This window comes from Drosophila persimilis, unplaced genomic scaffold (genome assembly GCF_003286085.1).
Source record: "Drosophila persimilis strain 14011-0111.01,24,50 unplaced genomic scaffold, DperRS2 tig00000002-arrow-pilon, whole genome shotgun sequence".
NCBI classification, from domain to species: Eukaryota; Metazoa; Arthropoda; class Insecta; order Diptera; family Drosophilidae; genus Drosophila; species Drosophila persimilis.
Window position 1 is genome coordinate 7570048 of NW_020825289.1, and position 14999 is coordinate 7585046.

Sequence of the window (14999 nt, forward strand, 5' to 3'; positions counted from 1 at the left end):
ATTGAAATTTATGGGTCGGACGATTCCTCTCCCACTCGTTCTCTCTCGTCGCTCGACCAAAAGAAAAGCACAGTTGACGAAGAAGATGAAGAGAACGCATGGCACAATTATAATTTTGATGTTTTTGTTTTTTTTTGTCTTTTTAATTGTATACACTTTTAGAGGTTTATCCGACCCTCTGCTATCAGCGTCACATATGATTTGGGAACCAATCGAACTCAACAATCCGTAGGTTTATCTGCCAGGGTATCATAACCTCCTGGGACCCCCCTTTATTCTATTCTTTTTTCATTTATTCTTACATTTTTCGTATAGACACAACAGCAATCTGACTTTGATGATAGGAGAGCGGGAAAGAGACAGGCCGAGAGAGAGGAGATATGAGTCATTCAGAGAAACAATGGCGGCATTTTGGTCAGCTTCTCTTCGGCGACAATGTTCGACGCCAACGTCAGCGTCAGCTTCGAAAACGACAGAGACGTGGCTGCTGCCAGTCATTTAGCACTTCTCAAACGAACACCGAAGAGGGAATTGGGGGGGAGAGGACAGATGGGGTGGATGGGATGGGATGGGATGGGATGGGGCGAGGGTGAGGTTAGTAGGGGTTGCGAGCAAAGTCTCAAGCAAGAAAGCTAATAAACAGCAAAAAAAATAAAAAAGAAGCAACAACGAAACGAAAGTCCAACACAGAAACAGAATGGCTCGCATTTTTCAATTGAATCAGCTGCAGTTGACAGAGGAAGAGAGAGAACGAGAGCGACAGGCCCAGAGAGCGAGGGTTGTATAGGCAGAGTAAGCAGTGGGGGTAAGCAGTTCGTCCAAGAGGCCAAGAAAACAATTGACAGTCAGGCAGGCCAATGCGTGGGCCGGATCAGGGGGAAGGGAAGGAATGCGGACAGAGAGAGGTTAGGAAGGAGGCCACTCTGTCAGGGGAATATGCTAGCAAGCACAAGGTAAGAAGAGAGCGGGTTCGGTGCTGCGCCTCAATAAATGCCAACAAAAAACAGCGATACTCGCTTTCAATTCAAGTGGAAAGCAGTGCAATGGCTATGCCATGTAGTAGGCTGGTCTCTCAATCCTACTCACTCCCCCTCAGCATTGATCGTTTCAAAGCAATCAATCAGATGGCATGTCAAACGAACTCAGCCTAACTGTAAATTACCATTTCACCATACAAAAGTTTTATTTTTTCAGCTTTAGGGGTGCAGAACGGTTGGGAAACCATCGAGCGGAGGTTTGTAATTCAATTAATACTCGTACTCATAGTCGTGTCTGGGCTTTCATCTGTTTGCTGGCAATTTCCCCCTTCTGCTCTAATGATGTCACAGTTTTCTCGTTAACTTTGACACACACGGGCGTACACACACGGCCCACCACCCTCACCAACTACTTCTTTCCCTTTAAAAAGATATCGTTTGAATGAAAACTGGAAATCTGCTTTAATTGCCCGGCCCGCACCCTGCTTTCCACTCAAGTGGATCAAATGGCAAAGCAGTTTCGCGCTGTCCACTTTGACTTGTGTGCACAGGAGAGTGGTGTGGTAGCGAGAGAGCAACAAGCGCGCACAAAAAGTGCAGTTGAAGTAAGGCGATGTATTCAAAGCAGATGCATTTCTCAAAGGGAATCCATCTGCGAGAGCATGTGTGTGTGTGTGTGTGTGTGTAGAAGAGGGTGCTCTCTCAAAGAATGGTGGGAAGGAGGAAAGGAAAGAAAAGAGGCAGCAGCAGGCAGGAAGGCCGAACAAAGCAAATGACTAAAATTAAACAAGAAAACAGATTCATCATGAGATGCCTCCTGAAAAATTCGGATTGAAGGGATGACGATGATGAGGATAACGATGACGATGCTGCTGCGATGAAGCAGGGGTTGCGGGGCAAGGTAAACCCATGGAAACACCAACGAATTGTAGACGCAGGCACAGAGTGCAGAGTGGTGAGTGGTGAGAGAAGTAGAAGCCGGGGACCACAATAAAAACCAACGAAATAAATTAAATAATATGAAAAGAAACATGCGGCAGAGACACGAACCTCTCACGCCGTGCTCCGTACGTACTCGTACACCCAGAAACAAACCGAAAACCGAAAATGGACTGGCCGGCCAGTAGAGCAGTATTGGAGCAGGGGTGGGGAGGGGCGGAAGAGGCAGAGGGGGCGCTGCGGCATAGCAATCAACAATGGAAGAGTGAGGGGAGTGAGGCAAAAGCCGCCACCAGCCGACGGGCGCACAACTTGACAGATGGACCGGACCGTGCGGAACGGAGGGGAAAAGGGGGAACGGAACGGTTGTTGAGCGAAATGGTTGAGGGGAGAGCGCGGTGATAAAGGGGGAGAGAAGGGGAGGGGGCGTCGGAAAAAATCCAACTAAATATCGAAATCACAAATCCGCAAACAGAGCTGGCTGCTGCTCTGCTGCGCTACAATAAACGAGAAAAAAACAAAATTGTATTTTAGAAACGAGTGGAAATGGGAATGGGCGAAGCGAGTGAGTGAGAGAGAGTGGATGGAGTGGAGTGGAATGGAATGGCCGAGAGCAGTACAACCGACAGAGCAAGAGACAGGCAGACAGACGGATGGACGGGGACAGACGGAGGCAGAAACATAGACCGAGATAGTGACAGAGACAGCAGACGCCATGACAGAGTCAAAGCGCAGTGGGAAATGCAACTATTACAACAATTGGCAGAGAGAGAGAGATGGAGAGAGAGAGAGACGGCAAAGCGAGGCATTCGTATGGGCATTGGGCATTGGGCATCATAATTTAAGCCCCATAGGCATACATTCAACGCTAATGGGTTAAGAAACGATTGACAGGCGAATCGAGAGAGATACATATCATCATCGTATCGGCCAGCCGCGCTCTGCCCACGCAGCACACACGTATAAGTTTTTTTGTTGTTCTCAGCAAGCAGTTCACAGACATTGTGGATCATCATCTGCTTTATCTTAATCATCATCGCAGAGGCAGCATACAACAAACCAGAAAAAAACCTACCAAGTGTGTGTTCCGCAGCGTTAAATACCCTTGCTGATAAATTGACTAAAAACTTTCAGCCAGATAAGGCACAAACTGTGCGACAGTCCGCTGTTAATGATGGTCAAGAACATATACATATGTACATACATATGTACCCTTTATTGCCTATAAGCCCGCTTTCCACCTCTGCGTCGCTAACATCTGATAAAAATCATAATTCCCTACTCTACGAGAGTATTGAAAGAATAACAAGAACAAAGTAACAGCCAGCGAAATGTTAGCGACTGCGATTGCGACAGCGACGCTGGCAGCGCTACGGGTCGTGTCATGCACACAATTTGATATATACACACACAACAAGCACACACACTAGGAGTGAGAGGGAGACATACAAACATTCTGCCAGAGCAAAGGGACAGGAGGAGTAGGATAGGCAGAGGCAGGCAGAAAGGCAGCTCAGCTCCAAAGTGGCGCAACAGAAACAGCAACAACAACAACAACAACAACAACAGAAACAACGTCAAAACCGAGACATAAAATAAATGAGCGCCGCCGCACAAACATGTCTCCAATGTGTTTGTTGTAGTTTTTGTTGTTACTGCTTGCTCTGACTGGCCGTTACTTCTGCCTGTGCTGTGCCTCTCCCTTTCCATCGCTCCACAGCCTGCTCTGCCTAGCTCCCTCACTCCACCACTCAACCACCATTCCATTCCCCTGAACGCAACCATTGCTCTCAACCAGCGATTCGATTGTAGTTGTTGCTCTGCCTGTGGCTCCCTCTCTTTGTAATTATTGATACATAAAAATACAAAAACTGAACGACGACTGCTGCTGTCGCTGCTGCTGCTGCTGCTGCTGCTACTGCAGTCACCAGAATGCAGTTGACGCTATAAATCTTATTGGAGCCGCAATTTGCTCAGCAAAACTTGAAAGAACTCTTAGCATGAGCAAATTTTCGTTTGCTTTTCATCACTATCTCAATATTGTTATTCCATAATCCGAAAAATTCCTTCATTTTGTGACGTTTTTACAGTTTGGCTGCGTGGACGTCGACTGCGGGACTTTCCGTTGGCTCCCACTGCGACACTTTTTTTGCCTTGCATTTTTTGCATTATTATTGATTGAGTGTGACACTTCCTTTGAACCTCACCGCATGGCACTGCTTTTCACTGCACTTTCAATACACACAATATTGTTGCAAAATAATCAAGTGTCGATCGCGAATCACATTTGCAGTCTTGCCGCTCTGTCGATGTGCCTTTAATCCTTTTTCAAAACCGACAAAAGAAAATGCGGTGCGCGCTCTACGCACACTATAGAAACACTCAACACACACACCCATACACGCGACAGACATGATTTTTGCCTGCTTGCGCTGCTTGGCTGGGTTTCGCTGTCGCCGTCGTTTGTGGCTCTCGGACCGGGGCTGGCAACTTGGCCCAAACGTATTCGTTTTGCTTCTGCTTTGGCATTTGTGTATCTGTATCTGTCGCACTTCCTGCACCCCCGCGACGCAACTGCCTTGCCGCCCGCCTGCTTCTTCTCTTTCTTCCACTTATTTATTTACTTTTTTTTGCAATAATAAATATTGAACACTCACACACACGTAAACACACTCTGCTTGCTGATGCTTTGCTTCTTCCTTTTTCTAATTTTTCTATCTCATTCGCACTCGCGCGCACACTCACATATCATTTATTTGGCGCCCGCCCCCTCCGCACATGTTTTTTTTCTTTCTTTTCGTAATTTCTTCTTGGCGTCCGTCCCGTACGACGACTCTTGTTGTTGCTGTTGCTCAGTGTCTTACACTCACTGCTTGGATTGCTATGCTTGCTGCTTGCTCTGCTTGTGCGCCCGACGAGTTTCCGAACTAAACTAACGACACCATCCAGCCTGAAGCCAGCCGAAGCCAAGTTGCGAAACGTCGACTGCGGCGCCGACAGCGCAGCTGGTGGAGACAACTGGCGTAGCAAACCAATGATTGGGGCAGAGGGGGGAGGGAATCTGGGAGGGTGATGGGCGACGGGCTGCAGTGGCAACGATTATATGGGAAAATTTATTCAGCATTTAACGAACGTGCCTTGTTGTGGGCGCAGCGGGTCGGCGTCGTGGTTGGCATCGGGTTCAGTTCACGGGGGTAGCGGGTGGAGTCGAGTCGGGCAAAGGTGTCGTTGTCAGGGACCAAAGTGGAAAACCAGGACCACGAGCAGCAGCAGCAGCAGAGAAGCAGCAGAGCAGCCCACAGAGCAGAGGAGCAGCAGAGTTGGTATTGTTTCAATTTCTTTTACATTTATTTCTGGCGCTGCTGCCGCTACTGCTGCTTTTGCGGGCGTCGACGTCCATTCAAGTGTTGGTAATTAAAATTGCTACAATAACTAAATCAGATGAGCGGCGTCTGCCTCTGTCTCTGCCTCTGTCTTTGCTTTGTGGAGTATGTCCGCTGCCTGCAGGGTGCGTTTACTCTTGTGTGTGTGTGTATGTGTGTGTGTGTGTAAGAGGAACAAGTGAGAAATTAAGCAAATGCATGCCATGCCCGGAGTAGAGTGGAGTGTGGTGTGGGAGGAAGTGAGCCAGCAAATTTCGCAATGCTGCGGCGTCTGTGAGTGCGTGAGTGTATGTGCTTATGCTCAAGTGCATTGCTCTAGGCATGAGTGTGAGTGAGTGAGAGAGCGAGCCAGCCCGGAGCAGAAAAGGAGGACTGGCAAAAGGTGTCTCTGCTGGGTGTTGCTGGGGAGAGGCTTGCTTCTGCTGCCAAAACTTTTGCGGCGGAAGTACAGAGAGAGTCCAATGCGTGTTGCTTGTTACTGCGGAAGCAGCAATGCAAATTGTTGAATAATGTCAAGTGGAATTGCGCTGCAAGCGGGAGCATGATAAATGACTGGGGAAATGGCATGAACAGGCAAGACATGTTTCAATGGAATTTGCTGGAAGGAAAGACTTGCTGCTCTTGCAGAGACGTGCATGTACGCATGTGTGTAGGTGTTAAATGTCATTCGGCGCACAATTAGAAACAAAACCAAACAGAAACAACAGTTGCACAACCTGGAGAACCATCATTGCCAAGCAGTTCAATGCAGCCAGCCAGCCCTCGTTCGACGGCGTAGTCAGTCCAGTCAGCGATGGCCCAACTGCAGCTGCAACTAATGGGAGCACTTTTATTGTAAGCGCGCTCTTCCCTCGCTCGTGGCCGGACAATAAAGCAAAAAAAAAAAAAAAAAAAAACAAAAACTCAGCCAAAAAGCGACTAAAAAGAAAAACTGCACCACTCGCATCGCACAGGCGGATACCCTACAGAGCAAATAACTACGAAAACCTCGGGGAATGATTTATGGTGGGCTTGGGTCCTGATCTAGAGCTTAATCGATATCCATATTTTGATTAACGCTACTAAAACCAAGCAGTGGAAAGCTAAGAGTAAGCAGGAGAAGAGAGTGAAAGAGCACGAGTTTGGTGGACCTTAAGCGAAATAAAATGTAAAAGGGCAACCGACAAGGATGGGAGACGTGCATAGCGCGGGAGCGGGAGACAAAAGGACAGGAGATGCAGACAAAGCAGAGACTGCTGTCGGGTCGGGTTGGTGGTCGCTCGTTTGGTCGGCTGCTTGGCTTGTGCGGCGGGGGGAGGTGGGGCATACACACACGAGAGGGACAGACGGACCGAAAGTTGCTGCTGCTGCTGCTGCAATAACAGGCTGGAGGAGAGGAGAACAGCAAGAGGGGAGAACGTGCCACTGCAACAACAGCAACGACAAGGATTACAATTCAAACTTGCTCGTCAGCCTCGCTGGCTGGCAGGCTGGCTGCCTGCCATGGCCGTGGGCTGGGGAGGGGGAAGACAGCGAGAGCAAGAGCGGAATAAAGGAAATGCCAGAGCCGAAGAGGAGGGGCAAGTGGAAGGGGTAGGGGTGGGGGTAGGGCATGGCATCAAGGGATGCCAAAGCCGCGCCGTGTCGTGCCGAGCAGAAGGTGGCAGGCAGCGGCATTGCCAACAACAACAACGACAACGCAGGCCAAGTTTTGCTGCTGCTATCCCTTCCCCTTCCACCGCTCGTTACCTCTCCCAAGCTCTTGCCTGTCCTGTTGTTCCCTCTCTCTCTCTCGCTGGCCAAAGCTGCAGCCAAAGAATACACATGCATAAAAAATGTGCGGAAGAAAAAATTTATAAGTACATGCGTGTCTCACAGATTGTGTGAGTGTGTGTGCCGGAGAGTAAGAGAAGCAGGGATTGAGTGGAATGAGACTGGAGGAGCATCAGCATCAGCGCATCAGAGGCTGCGGCGGCGACGACTGCCTTTGCTTTTGTAAAGAAAAGGAACCTGCGGCTTCTGCTGCTGCTGCTGCTCCCTCTGCGACTGCAACCGACGGCAAAATAAATGAGCGCAAAGGGGCCAAAAGCAAAGCAAAGCCAACCAACCACACGCATACACACACACACACACACGCACACAGGCACAAAAGCTCGAGCGACGTTTTTGCTTTTTGTTAATTTTCATCAGTGGAGCACACAAAACGGCAAATGAGTGAGTGGCGCAAGCCGCAAGCCAAAGGGGAGAGAAGAGGAAGAGAAAGAGCGGATGAGAGAGGTATTCTACCATGCTGGCCACACCACGAAGTTCCTCAAAGTCAGCTTAATTGGCACTGCGGAGAGCTTTTTTCGGGCAGCTGATTGGGATTGTGTCCCCGTCGCTGCACGCGGCTCAAAAGCAATCCCAGCAGAGCAGTCGGCGGCACACGTTTCGCCATGATTAGTTGGGATTTTAGTTTACCGAAAAGGGGCGACAGCAGAGAGACAGCCAACGGAAGTGAACAAAAGGAGCAAACTTTAATTTGCTTTCACCCAGGAACTGCTTAAAACGCTGCTATAAATAATTTAACAAAGAAGAACTGCTTTGAAAATGAACGTAGGGGCTAGTCTCCTTCTCAGCAAGCAAATAACTGCAACGAACTGCTTTAAGGATAGCCGCCTCAACACTCGTCTTAACTCCAGGCACTGCTTTAAAGCACACCTCTTCATTAACAACCTTACCTACTTTTGTCTCGTTCTGGCTTTCAATTCATCTGCTTAGCTCTGCTTAAATGGGGGACTCCCTTTGTGGAAATTATATATAATCTATGATTTTCAACACACCATTCTACGGGAGCCAGAAATCAGGAAAGTCGTAATTGACTCTTTCTCTAATGCTATCAATGACTATGGGGAGTCTGATCCCCATTAAGAGGGGGCTACAAGACTATCTCAATTAGCAGATAAATACAAAACGGATGCCAACTGTTATGTATTCGATGAATTATTGACAGAGTGAGAGAGAGAGAGAAAATGGGGGAGGTTGTAGGTGTAGTGCGGGTTTCCAAGGAACGTATATCAAGTGAATCTAATGAGTGGAGAGCCACGCCCACGCATCTTGCAGATGCAATAGCAGCCAGCAGCAGTGACAGCGGCAGCGGCAGCTCATCCAGCGTTAAGCCATGCAAATTACAACAATTTCCCGTACACCGCACAGAAATAGATACAGAATGTGTATCTGTATCTGTATCTGCCAGCCAGTTCTAATGTATCGCACAGATGCGAGAGTCAAACAGTATGAGATGTGAGTGGCAAGGATGGTGACAGCGTCGCCGTTGCCGTTGCCGTCGCATCGCCAGCGTCTCAGAGCATTGCATTTGTATAATTTGTACAATAGTCAAGAAAATGCTCGCTGCGCAGATACATATACAACAGTTGCAGATATGTACATGCATGCACGCCACATACCCACACACTCACACAAAACACATATGGTGATACGTGGGGCAGCAGCAGCAACAGCAGCAGCAGCAGCGGGAGTACCACAAAAGCGACATTGCAAAGTTTTCGCTGCATGCCGATGGAGCAGAGGAGGTAAGGACTGCAAGCAGGAGCAGAAGGCACACAGGCATTGGCAGCGGAGAGGTGCCTCAGTGGCAGCGACACCGACACCGACACCGACCCGAGCAGAGTTCTGGTCCTCGACTGTGCTCGCGTTTCATGCAAACAGTGATAGTACCCTGCATTACACTCGTCAACACACAACAAGGGTTTGTGGGAAATAGAGACCCCAAGAGCAACATTAGGAGCCACAATAACCACAGGGTATCGCAAGGGTCTACTCTCTAAGAAAAATTATGCCGCTTACCTACTGATTTGTATATTTTATTCGAAAACCAGAAGTTGATACGAAGGGCCCCCGCTTTTGTCGGACAGGACGGTATCGCTGCACACAGTGCGCATCGGGCAGCAGCAACAGCAGCACATGTGGCATCTAGGATGCATATAATTCGTTGCTGGGATAACGGCCGCCATCTAACGACCAGGACCAGGACCAACAACGAACAGTCCTGGCTCCACCGCCTCCCGCCTCCCGCTTCAATCTTCAGCTTCTGCATAGTTTCGCCCGCCCATCGCTTCTGGAAATGGGTGCCACGAAAATGCCGCCACTTGCGCGCTCCGGCAATAAGCAGGATTCTATAGACGACGTGGACGGAGGCGGAGATGGTGACGCTACCTTTTGCCCACCCATACAGAAACAGAGGGAGCCAGAGACAGAAACAGAGAGAGAGGACAGACACACACAGACATATGCTATGGCCATGCTTATGGGTGTGCACATTCACATAATGAAGTAGAGGCAGCCACCACGAGGGTTGCCCACTCACCGAGCCGAGCACTGCCCCCCCCCCCCACCACCTCCACCTCCGCCCCACACAGCTCCCTCGAAGAGCAAGCAGTCGCATGACCAAACACCCAACAAAAAGCCACAGCAATAACAACAACAACAACAGCAACAGGGAATCGAAGGAAAGGGGCAAGGGCAAAGGCTCACATTTGGCTTCGTTTTGTCAGCCGAACCAACAAGCCGAAGGAGCGGAAAGAAGCAGAAGCAGAAGAAGCCAAATGAAGATGAAGGAAGAATGGAAACAACAGAAATAACGGAAATATCTGTCAACTTAAAAAATGAACATTAAAAATAAGGACACACACACACCTTCTGTTGATTGTTTTCAGATGAATCCAACAATTATTATTTTCTGCCTAGGAATAGATTTCCAAGCAAAATCTAGTTAAGAATGCCACAAGTTATTCCGTTATTAAAGCCGGAAAGGACCTCTTTGATTAAGCAAACACAAAGGACACGTCCAATATATTGCCCCAACCGAAGGGTCGTAATTTATGCAGCGTTCGTCGAGGGCGTGCAACAACCAATAATCCATACTCCACCCATTCCATGTATGTATAAAATGGGCAAATATTGTATATGTACATATATAAAGTTTATCGACTAACAGGAGGACCGGCGTTGTTCGCCAATCGCCGACAGTCGAAGGAAAATTTAATTAAAAACAAACCAATGAAAGAATATTTCGTAACACAGAAATAAGACCGGCAAATAAACGGGAAAAATTTCTACCTCAAAATTTCACCAGAAAAGCTGAAGCTGCAACGCACCGAAGATATTTTACTCTTCGAATTTATACGTCGATGATTGGGTCAAACGTTTCACAATAGTTACAATACCCTTTTTCAAATTTCATGTTTTGCTGCAGGAACGGGACGGGTATCCACATTGTCTGGTCTGTGGCAAATGAGTGGACAATGCCACATAGATTTTGATACGGGTGTGCGGCGAGGGGGTCGGTGCTCACTCATCTTACCCATGGCAATTTTCGATAGTGTTGTGCACCAACCGTATGCCTAGCACCTCTCTTTGCCCACCCAATCCGACACAAACGATGCATTCATTCAATTACTGAAAATATATCCAAACTGCAGCCCAAAACAACAAATTCAATCTACAGCTATCCTGCCATACAGTTATAGCCCCCCAAAGAGAGAGAGAGAGAGAGAGAGTCGGGCTACCATTCTCTTTCTTTTTACAGTTTGAATTGTGTTTGAAGAGTGCCATTGGAGGAGTGTAGGGTGTAGGGTGTAGGTTGGCAAAGGGACAAACACAAATAAAATCTCTGCGTTCGTGTGTGTGCATTACCAAATGCAATCGTTGGAACCCCCCCTCTCCCACAGCTACGCACCACTGTGACAGGCACCAACCTATCGTATCTCGGACCTCCTCCTATCCCCAACCCAAACCCAATCTGCGGGCAGCTACTCTCCCCAATCTCCACCCCACTGTACACTTTCCTTCTAACCATTTGACATTCAGTCAAGCCTGTTCGATGTTATTGTTTATAAGCTTCTGGGTTTTCTCCAGCCTTTCAAAGGGCATACCCTTTTTTGTCCCCAAGGAAACACACTTTTTTGTACAATATAAGAATTTAAATTGGCATGTTAGTCCCCTAATTGCTCAGGTATCAGGCTTAACGATATATTTGCTACCTTTATTTTCCATTTAAATTTGATTCCATAGGGTATTCAAAGCTGCGACACCGTCAGTTATCCTTTTACTGCTGTTGCTGTTGTGGTCGCTACTGCTTGCTGTTTGCTGTACGACTCACTCTCTTGCGAATTCGAGCTTCGAATTCCGAAGTTCTTGCTTATCTCTTGGCACTTAAACAGCGCTGCTGCCGCTGCTGCTGCTGCTGCTACCCCCCACCGCCACCTGTGCATGGCATCGTCTCGATTCCAGTTTGATTTCGTGGGCATCTCCTTCCCATTTCATGCCTCTGTCTGTCGATGCGCGTCTCTTGAGGATTGTGGAGACTCTCAAGGTGCAACATTGGCAACGGGCCTGAATCGGAGATCTCTCTTTCTCTCTCTCTCTGCCCACACACTAGCACAGACAGGCACACGTGTGACTGAGAGACAACGCCACCTGTCCCTATCACTGTCCCTGTCCTTGTCTTCGTTCTCTCCACCTTGCTGGTTTTTGCTGTTATTTTTTTTTGGGAAGGAGGAGTAGAGCATTTGTCGCCATTTATTTACACGATTAGAAATCGATTTTATGCGATTCCCATATAATATTCAATATGAAATGACAAACGGAATACACAAGAACAAAAGTACACACATGTGACCTGCCGCCTCTGCCGCGAGAGAGAGAGAGACAGGCAAAGCAAAAAGCAGAAAGAGTAGCAGAGTACATGGTGTATGTATGTATGTATATATGTATGTATGCATGTGCTCGCCTCTCATATGGATGTGCCGTTATAATGATTTATGTTAAGCTTATTGGCAGGCCACCCACTCACACAAGCCCACAAACACTCAATGTTGAGGGGAGTGTGAGTGCATGTGTGTATGGGTGATAGAGGAGTGAGCGGGGGGAAATTGAATGAGAGAGAGCAAGGGAAGGGCTCAATTGAAATCGATTTGTGGGCAGGCAGCAGAACAGCAACGAAACTGCGGCAACGGTAGCGACATCTACTATCGTCCCCCAACTTCAGGCGACCTTTGCTCTGCACTCTACCCTGCTTACCTTACACTAAGCGAAAAACCGAGTTCATGTACTGCTTGCAGGTGATCGACAACATTGCGAGGGAGAAGCAAGCTATGTATATACAAGTTAATTAACTGTTTAATCCGGAAGCAGTGCATTGCTATCAAAAGCATGGGAAAAGAAACTGCTTAGCAAAAAATCAGATTAATTATACTGCTTACTGAATGCACTACTTGCTCTTTGCAAAAACCTTCTTAGCAAATTCTATGCAAATCAAGTTGACATATAATCTGTACATACATATGTGCAGTGAGGAAAACCATGGGAACAGACTGCTTACCCACCGTCAGCGCATTGAATATCTACTGGTTATTAGAAAGAAGATGGCCATCATTATTCCACCTGTCCCGCACAGCCACCAATCATCATTAATCAACCCCCAGACGAAACGGTGCCTAATTAGCCCTGGACGAACGCTCGGGTTAACTCTCGGATATTTGCCTTGATTACGACGACTTTGACCGAATCCGTAATCGAACGGCTCTCAAGCTCCCAAGCAGTACACCCACACACACACACTCACGCAGCACTTCCACTCAAAAGCAATTGATTAACAACTGAAAGTTCAAAAGCAGCAATTAACATTTGAGAAAAAACAAACGCAATGAGAAGGGATAGTGGTGGGGGCAAGGGATAAAAATATGCTTCGTCACTTTACAGGGAAGTAGAGGAGGTGCAAAAGAAACGTTGAAAAGAAACCGCGGGGGATAGGGCCAAGCGTATAAAACAAAATCCAAAAACCCAATCCACTTGCCTTCCTTTTTCTGCTTCTTTTTTCTTTTGTGCGGGCCCTATGTACGTGTACGTGTACGTGCACGGGTGTGTGTGGGTCCACGACTCTAGTATAAAACTAGCCACCCCACCTTCTGCCTCCCCCCACTCCATCCAACAACAAACACAATTTATACACACAACTCCCTCCCCAGCTCCCCCCTTCAAATGGGCAAAAGCCATTCGTGCGCAAATCTCAAATAAAAGCGCGCAGAACGCGACGTCGCTGCCTTTGCCCTCTGCCTCTGCTCCCGCTGACTGAGGGGCTCTTCTGCTGATGAATTGTATTTGTACGAGCGAGGCGCACACACACAAAGCACATATATGCGGACAGGGCAAGAGCAAAAAAAAAAGAAAAAAACCCGAAGTTTGGGACTGACTCCTCTCTCCAGTGTCTTTGCCTTGCTTGGCTCTGCCGCCGCTGCATTTGTATTTGTATTTGTGTGTTTGCCTGTGTCGTGTGCCACTGTCAACCGCCGCCGCCGCCGTCGAAGTCAAAGCCCGTAAAAAGAAATACAACTACAAGAAGCAGAGCAGCTAGCAGAACCCTCTGCTGAACTCTGCGACGCTGCTGCTGCTGCTGCCACTGCCCGCCTCCTGCTGCTTCTTTTACTTCTTATGCTACTCATTTTATTGTTATATCCTTGCCGAAGGTATATTGATGTGGAGCGAATTTTGTCAGCCATCGATATGTGTCGTAGAAAGGAGCTGCCGGAAAATAGGTCCTGAAAGATAACTATTTTGTAGGGTATCAACTGTAGGCCACGGACGCTGGCTATGAAGTAACTGCTGTCAGGTGTGGGGGGATGTCTAATAATAGGAGAAGATATGGAATACTGTTACAAAAATCGTTACACCCCTTCCGCGACTTCAATCGTAAGTTTATTCTGTTTTGTGGGCTTCTCCACCCCATCAAAAACCAGGCTACGCCACTGTCCCTTTATGATTCGTATCTTTTGCCGGCTCACTCACACACAAACACACACACGCAATTCGATCCACAATGTGAGCTCAAATTCGATTCCCTGGTAAAAAAAAAAACGTACCTTACCTGTGTCCAGTTTAAGCGCTTCTCCGTCTTCTCCTCCTCAGCGACGCGACGCTTATCGTTGATTGACTTTTGCCTGCCGCCGCCCAATCATTTATCGCCCACATATACTCTTATTTTTTTTTTTAATTTCTGGAGCTTCTCTTTATATTTGGTTTGATTTTAACTTTTGTGCAAATATTATATTCCAATTTTTTTCACGTTTTTCACACACATGCACAGAACAGTCACATACACACACAGACGCAACCGCTCAACGACGGGAAACAATTTTCGCCGCGGGCGGTTTTCTTTTTCTTTTTGCTCTTTATTTTCACACGGTCGCCACAAAATGTCACTGTTCTTCCACCACCCGCACACGCGCAATTTCCAACGTTTTTTTCTGCTTAAATATAATTCTCCAATAAAACTAATAAATCGCGCGACCGCGGGTCGAAGCTAAGCGGTAGATCCCCGCATAATTGTTTTTGCAAAATTTATCCTCCACACACGTCCGAGCGGTTCGACAGAAAAATGTGATGGCGGCAAGGCCGTTCATTCAAATATGCACCATGAAAAACGAACTTAGCCCTCGTAACCCCCCTCTATTTAAACAGGTGAACAAATTGAGTTGAACTGCGGAAAATAGTACTGTTTTTAAAGTATTTTTGTAGATCCATCCTATCATTAATTTCTAATTACAAGAAACCCACGATATCTTTCTTCTGAACTGCGCTAAAATTATTCAAGTATCATCACTTTCGTGGTGTGTGTTTTAATACCTACTGGTCGACAATGGGTTAATCGTTGTCTCTCGATGGT

General features: G+C 47.5%; 1 protein-coding gene across 1 annotated transcript in view; it reads right to left on the reverse strand.

Moving 5' to 3' along the window:
• LOC6590783 overlaps window positions 1-14669 on the reverse strand; it is a 35139-nt gene extending 20470 nt beyond the window's left edge. Inside the window, exon 1 of the mRNA XM_026986743.1 lies at window positions 14202-14669. The gene's annotated coding sequence lies outside the window, so the exon portion shown is untranslated. The remainder of the gene's footprint in view (window positions 1-14201) is intronic.
• Window positions 14670-14999: the final 330 nt, after the last annotated feature.